This window comes from Lycium ferocissimum, unplaced genomic scaffold, assembly GCF_029784015.1.
Source record: "Lycium ferocissimum isolate CSIRO_LF1 unplaced genomic scaffold, AGI_CSIRO_Lferr_CH_V1 ctg4355, whole genome shotgun sequence".
NCBI lineage: Eukaryota > Viridiplantae > Streptophyta > Magnoliopsida > Solanales > Solanaceae > Lycium > Lycium ferocissimum.
In genome coordinates this window covers 63,306-71,212 of record NW_026725648.1, presented here as the reverse complement: position 1 = coordinate 71,212, position 7,907 = coordinate 63,306, and positions in this window count along the sequence as shown.

The following is a 7,907-nucleotide window of genomic DNA, read 5'->3' as shown; positions in this document are numbered from 1 at the left end:
TGTTCAATTTTCATTAGATCATGAATTGTTCTAGCTCGAATTTAAGAGTGTCATTAAAGCTTAACGATGGTATGAATCCTTCTAATGTAGATCGTTCGAGGTTCGCCGATGATCATTAATTAGTTAAGGAGACAAAGAGGTATGTAAGGCTAACCCTTCTTTCATTAAGGCATGGTTCCTTTGCTATACATATCCTTTCATGAGTTCCATAATGTCTTCCAAACGACTCTATCTCTAAGATTACCAAAGTTTATGATTCTCGATACGTTCATGATTCTATTGCCTCTTTTATATGATAGTTGATCCTCTAAGGATAGATGTAATTAAAACCATGATATTAATGATAACGATGATATTCATGAACTCCTACGTATACGGATTTAAGTATGTATGACTATTATGCAGCACCGAGCTTATATGGTCGGGTATGATACCTATCTCGCGCACACCACTGCAGTTGGGTACGGATAAAATTGAGCCTTGGTAGGGCCAGGTATGTATAATCACTGAGCCTTGTCATGGCCGGGTATGTGAAACACCGAACCTTCATGGTCGGGTATGATATGGATACCAGTATAAATACTAATACGAATATGTATATGTATGTGTATATGCATGAGTAAACATTGGAAATGGAAGGTTCCTATGAAAGACAAATTAATAAATATGATGATGGCCGATGGAGGTACAATGGCCCTATTACCTCCTGATTTTCCCATCTTATGTTATATCTTATGCTACTTCTTACGTTATTTCTTATGCTCCTATTATGATGTTGATTATGCTTTACATACTCAGTCTATTATTCGTACTGACGTCCTTTTGTTTGTGGACGCTGTGTCATGCCCGCAGGTGGACAGGGAGATAGACTTGACCCATAGACTACTTGTGTGAGAGACTGCATAAAGGAGCTCTATTTGATTCGGTGCTGTAGCTTTTGGGTATTATTCTTTTGTGTACATACGTATGGGCATGGCGGGATCTTGTCCCGCCTATATGATGTTACATACTCTTCTTAGAGGCTCATAGACAGTTGTGTATGGTCAGATGGCTTGCAGCCTTGTCTGCTCATATTTTGTATATTATTTTGTTAGCCTCGTCGGCTTGTGTATATAGACATGGGCATTGTTATTGATGATGATATATATACGTGTCGTTGCCCGATGTGAGAAATATTATGGATGTATAGAAATCATGAGTAAGCCATGTGGCTCACCTAGATGGGAATATGAATGTACGATAAGAGGTGGTCGGGTGGGTTAGTATCGGGTGCCCGTCATGGCCCTCCGGTTGGGTCGTGACAAAAGTGGTATCAAAGCAGTTCTGTCCTAGGGTGTGTCTACGAGCTGTGTCCAGTAGAGTCTTGTTAATGGGTGTGTTGCGCGCCACACTTATAAACAGGAGGTTGCTGGCATTTTAGGAATAAATGACCTTCTTTCTTTATAAGACCGTGTGATAGAGCCATGATTTAAGGATTTCTTTTTCCCTAACCGTGTATTATGTATTTCAGAAATGCCTGTAAAGAGAAAAGCTATGGCAACCCAAAAGGGCAAGACAGTGGCAGAAAAGCGGGCTGAAAGGGTACCGCTAACGGATATAGAGGAAGGTGAGTCCCAGAATACGGCTTAATCTCAGTCCCCCCACTCAGTGCCTATTTCTGAGGAGCACGAGGGTGCCTCAACCCCAGCTCCAGCACCCCCAGCTCCTCCACCGGACGCTTCAGGCCAAGATGTGAAAGAGGCCATTCATTTACTTACTCAGTTAGTTGGTGCTCAGACTCAGTGGCAAGGTACAGGGCAAGGTGATAGGGCTGTTAGTGCAAAGGCCCGTGATTTTATTTGCTTCAACCTTCTGGAATTCTTTGGGTCAAAGCCGGATAAAGACCCTCAAAACTTTATTAATGGGATTTTGAGGACACTTCAGTTAATGCATGCTTCAGACATTGAATCGGTCGAGTCAGCATCCTATAGACTCCGAGATGTCGCGGTTCATTGGTATACGGTTTGGATGGTTTCACGGGGAGTCAATGCACCTCTCCCGGTATGGTAAGAATTTGTGGTTGCCTTCCTCTGACATTACTTACCTCCAGAGGTTCGGCGGGCTAGAGCCGATAAGTTCTTCAATCTTAGGCAAGGAAGTATGAGTGCCTTATAGTATAGTCTTCGCTTCAATTCTTTGGCTAGGTATGCTTCGGCCATAGTAGCGGATATGGGTGACCGAGTGCACCGATTTGTGAGAGGCCTAGGGCTATATTTTATGGATAGATGCTTGACTGCGTCCCTTCAGGCCAACATGGAAATTTCACGCATTCAAGCCCATGCCCAGAATTTAGAGGAAAGCTAACAACAACAAAGAAGTGAGCGTGAGCATGACGGAGGGTATAGCAAGAGGGCTAGATCTTCGGGTCCGATGAGTGAGTTTAGAGGCTAGAAAAGACAGCAGTTTTCTAGGCATTCAGGCCATTCTATGACTAGTGCGCCTCCACGGTTTACAGGACAGAGATTTGATAGATCTATTTACTCCGGGCCAAGTCAGGGTTTCAGGGCTTCAGGTTCTCAGTTCGGAGGCGATTCGGGTCAGGCAAGGCAAGGAAAATGATCGCAAAAGGTTGTATTTACCATCTAGTTCGGGTTCAATATGTAGAAGCTGAATCGCCAACTTTTCAGTATGTCCCTATTGTGAATGAGTTTTTGGATGTATTCTCGGAAGAGCTTTCAGGTCTCCTTCCCGAACGGGAGATTGATTTTGCTATCTATTGATGTGCTACCAGACACAAAACCCATATCCATTCCTCCTTATAGGATGGCTCCCGCAAAGTTAAAGGAGTTGAAGGAGCAATTGAAGGACTTGCTTGAAAAAGATTTTATTAGGCCTAGTTCTTCCCCGTGGGGAGCACCCGTGTTGTTTGTGCGAAATAAAGATGGCTCCTTGCGAATGTGCATTGACTATCGACAACTAAATAAGGTGACAATCAAGAATAAATATCCGCTTCCGAGAATTGATGATTTATTTGACCAATTGCAAGGCGCCAAATGATTTTCAAAGATAGATTTGAGATCCGGGTATCATCAAGTGCGAGTTAGGGAGAAAGATATTCCTAAGACAGCCTTCAGAACTAGATACGGCCATTTTGAGTTCCGTGTAATGTCATTCGGTCTAACTAATGCACCGACAGTATTTATGGATTTGACGAACAATGTGTTCAGGCCCTTCCTAGATTTATTTGTGATTGTGTTCGTCGATGATATCCTGGTATATTCTAGGTCCGCGGCATAACATGCGGATCGTTTGCGTACCGTTCTTAGAGTTTTTCAAACACGAGAGTTATTTGCCAAATTTTCTAAGTGTGAATTTCGGTTGAACTCAGTGACCTTTTTGGGGCATATTATTTCAGTCGATGGTATTCGGGTATATACCCAAAAGATTGAGGCCATGAAGACTTGGCCAAGGCCCACAACTCCTACGGAAGTTCGTAGTTTTCTGGGCTTAGCAGGTTATTACAGCAGATTTGTAGAGGGATTTTCTTTTATTTCTGCACCACTCACGAAGCTAACCCAGAAATCAACCAAATTTCAATGGACAGATGCTTGTGAACGTAGTTTCCAAGAGCTAAAGGATAGATTAATTTACGCCCTGGGCCCCGACACTTCCAGAGGGATCAGAACGTTATGTTGTCTATTGTGATGCTTCAGTCGTTGGGCTAGGCTGTGTGTTGATGCAACATGGTAAGGTGATTGTGTATGCTTCGAGACAGTTGCAAAAACATAAGAAAAATTATCCGACCCATGATCTTGAATTGGCTGCAGTAATTCATGCATTGAAGATGTGGAGACATTATTTGTATGGCGTCCATGTTGATATTTATACAGATCATAAGAGCCTTCAGTATATTTTCAAGCAGAAAGAATTGAATTTACGGCAACGGCGGTGGTTAGAATTGTTGAAAGACTATGATGTTGACATCCTGTATCATCCCGGGAAAGCAAATGTTGTGGCTGATACTCTTAGACATAGATGCATGGGAAGTTTATGCGATGTCCAGCCAGAGAAAAGAGAGATAGCTCGTGAGCTCCAACAGTTAGCTAGCCTAGGAGTTCGAGTAGTGGACTCAGGCAGTATGGGAGCTATCATTCAAAATGCAACGGTCCGTCACTAGTAGTGGAAGTGAAAGAGCGTCAATACGAAGATCCCATGCTAATTCATTACAGAAATACACTGCCTCATAAGGAGAAGTCATCAATTGAGATTTTTGGAGATGGAGTTCTCCGATGCCGAGGCAGGTTATGTGTTACTGATGTTACAGGGTTACGCCACCAAATATTGAGGGAAGCCCATTGTTCCCGTTATCCTGTTCACCTAGGAGCAACAAAAATGTATTATGACCTTAAATATATATACTAGTAGAGTGGGATGAAGAAAGATATAGTGGAATTCGTCGCTCAATGTCCTAACTATCAGCAAGTGAAAATTGAGCACCAAAAACCGGGTGGATTGTTGCAAGCTATGGAAATTCCAACTTGGAAATGGGAAGTAATTAACATGGACTTCATTACAGGCTTACCCCGTTCCCGACGTAAGTGTGATTCTCTATGGGTGACTGTGGATAGACTCACGAAGACAGCGCATTTCTTACCAATCAGAACTACATATGTAGCAGAAGATTATGCAAACCTTTATGTTGAAGAGATAGTGCGACTTCACGGTGTCCCAGTATCTATTATCTCCGATAGAAGGACTCAGTTTACAGCCAATTTTTGGAAATCTTTCCAAGAAGGTTTGGAGACTCAGGTGAGCCTTAGCACGGTATTTCACCCACATACAGATGGACAAGCTGAACGTACCATTCAGACTGCGAGGATATGTTACGGGCATATGTATTGGATTTTGGAGGTAGTTGGGATGATCACTTATCACTTATTGAATTTTCATGTAATAATAATTATCATTCTAGCATCCAAATGGCCCCGTATGAGGCTTTATATAGGCGAAACTGTAGATCTCCAATTAGGTGGTTCGAAGTAGGAGAGACCAAATTAATTGGGCCAGACTTGGTCCAGCAAGCTATAGAGAAAGTTAAGCTTATACAGGATCGATTATTAACAGCTCAGAGTCGTCAGAAATCCTATGCAGATAATCGTCGAAGAGACTTAGAGTTCTAAGTGAAAGATTGGGTATTCTTGAAGGTGTCGCCAACGAAGGGCGTCACGAGATTTGGCAAGAAGGGAAAATTTAACCCCCGGTACATCGGACCTTATGAGATTGTACGCAAGGTAGGCCAGGTGGCTTATGAATTAGAGCTACCTTCTGATCTGGAGTCAGTTCACCGAGTTTTCCATGTATCGATGTTTCGTAAGTGCATTGGAGATTCTTCTAGAATTGTGCCAATAGATGATGTCCAAGCTACTAAACAATTGTCTTATGAAGAAGTCCCCATTGCCATTTTATATAGGCAAGTACAAAAACTCAGAACCAAAAAAGTAGCTTCAGTAAAAGTTTTATGGAGAAATAATAATAGAGAGGAAATGACTTGGGAGGCAGAAGAAGACATGAAATTCCGGTACCCACATTTATTTCCACCTTCAGAGGAGACTCAGGCAGAGACGCCATTGCCCCTAGGTATGGATGCCTTGTTCAATGTTTTCTTGGTCGTGTGTGGCCATGGTTGTTGATGTTGTTGTTGACGGACCAGTTTGACGGCCCGCAAGAATTTTGACGGACCGCAGAAATTTCTGCGGCCTGTCAAATTGCACCAACCCAGCGTAAAATAGTCATAGTGAGCTACATTTGACTGGGCAGTTCTACGAAGCATTTTGACGGTCCGTAAGAAATTTGACTGCCCGTCAAAATGGGCGCAGGATTGCCTGACGGGATTTTAAGTTACACTTTATATATTTCATTCCACTTCATTTGGACATTTTATTTTCCCAAATCAGATCCAAGAGCTCTCCAAATTTCAAGCGGCAAGAATCAAGATACCCATGTGTTAGAAGTCTTGCTAGGGTTTTCATATAAGTTTATAGCTTGCTCCGAAGCTCATTCTTATAAGATAAAAGGTTAGTTTTTATGCTTATTACATGTTATCAACAGTGTTTAGTTGTTGAACAACTTGGATGGAAGGAGAAAGTAGAAGATAAGTTCTAAATGTAGTTTTTATGCTGTTTTTGGGTAATAAGATGACTTGAGTCATGATTTTTAGTATAATATGGATACAATCTTGTTATGGAAGGCAGTAATAGTGATAAGGAAGCATTGTATGAAAACGTGCTAAAATGGGTGTGAGGTTATCGGTATAAGTTGAACATGAGGATGAATTTTGAAGGCTTAATGGAATGTGATTACTTGATTATGATATTGTCGGTGTATTATGGATGTTTGGGAGTTGTTTTGTAATATGCTGGAAGTTGATAAAATAGGGGAAATGCTGCCCAATTTTCATTAGATCATGAATTGTTCTAGCTCGAATTTAAGAGTGTCATTAAAGCTTAACTATGGTATGAATCCTTCTAATGTAGATCGTTCGAGGTTCGCCGATGATCGTTAATTAGTTAAGGAGACAAAGAGGTATGTAAGGCTAACCCTTCTTTCATTAAGGCATGGTTCCTTTTCTATACATATCCTTTCATGAGTTCCATAATGTCTTCCAAACGACTCTATCTCTAAGATTACCAAAGTTTATGATTCTCGATACGTTCATGATTCTATTGCCTCTTTTATATGATAGTTGATCCTCTAAGGATAGATATAACGAAAACGATGATATTAATGATGACGATGATATTCATGACCTCTTACGTATACGGATTTAAGTATGTACGACTATTATGTAACACCGAGCTTATATGGCCGGGTATGATACCTATCGCGCGCACACCACTACAGTTGGGTACGGATAACACTGAGCCTTGGTAGGGCCAGGTATGTATAATCACCGAGCCTTGTCATGGCCGGGTATGTGAAACACCGAACCTTCATGGTCGGGTATGATATGGATACCAGTATAAATACGAATACGAATATGTGTATTTATGTATATATGCATGAGTAAACATTGGAAATGGAAGGTTCCTATGAAAGACAAGTAAATAAATATGATGATGGCCAATAGAGGTACAATGGCCCTATTACCTCCTGGTTCTCCCATCTTATGCTATATCTTGTGCTACTTCTTACGTTATTTCTTATGCTCCTATTATGATGTTGATTATGATTTACATACTCAGTACATTATTCGTACTGACGTCTTTTTATTTGTGGACGCTGTGTCATGCCAGCAGGTGGACAGGGAGATAGACTTGACCCATAGACTGCTTGTGTGAGAGACTGCATAGAGGAGCTCCATTTGATTCGGAGCTGCAGCTTTTGGGAATTATTTTTTTGTATACATAGATATGGGCATGGCGGGGTCTTGTCCCGCCTATATGATGTTGCATACTTTTCTTAGAGGCTCGTAGACAGTTGTGTATGGTTAGATGTCTTGCAGCCTTGTTGGCTCATATTTTGTATATTATTTTGTTAGCCTCGTCGGCTTGTGTATATAGACATGGCCATTGTTGTTGATGATGATATATATACGTGTCGTTGCCCGATGTAAGAAATGTTGTGGATGTATAGAAATCACGAGTAAGCCATGTGGCTCACCTAGATGGGAATATGAATGTACGATAAGAGGTGGCCGGGTGGGTTAGCATCGGTCGCCCGTCATGGCCCTCCGATTGGGTCGTGACATTTACTATCCGAAGTCTAACCATACGGTAAGCCATAACCTACCTGGAATGCTGAACAAGAGCCACGAACAACCACACCTTTACCTTGGCTTTTCATAGTGCTTCCAAATACTCAATGTCTATTTATAAATGTAATCTAGATTAGAAACCATGGAGAACAATACCCATATTGCTTAGAATCTA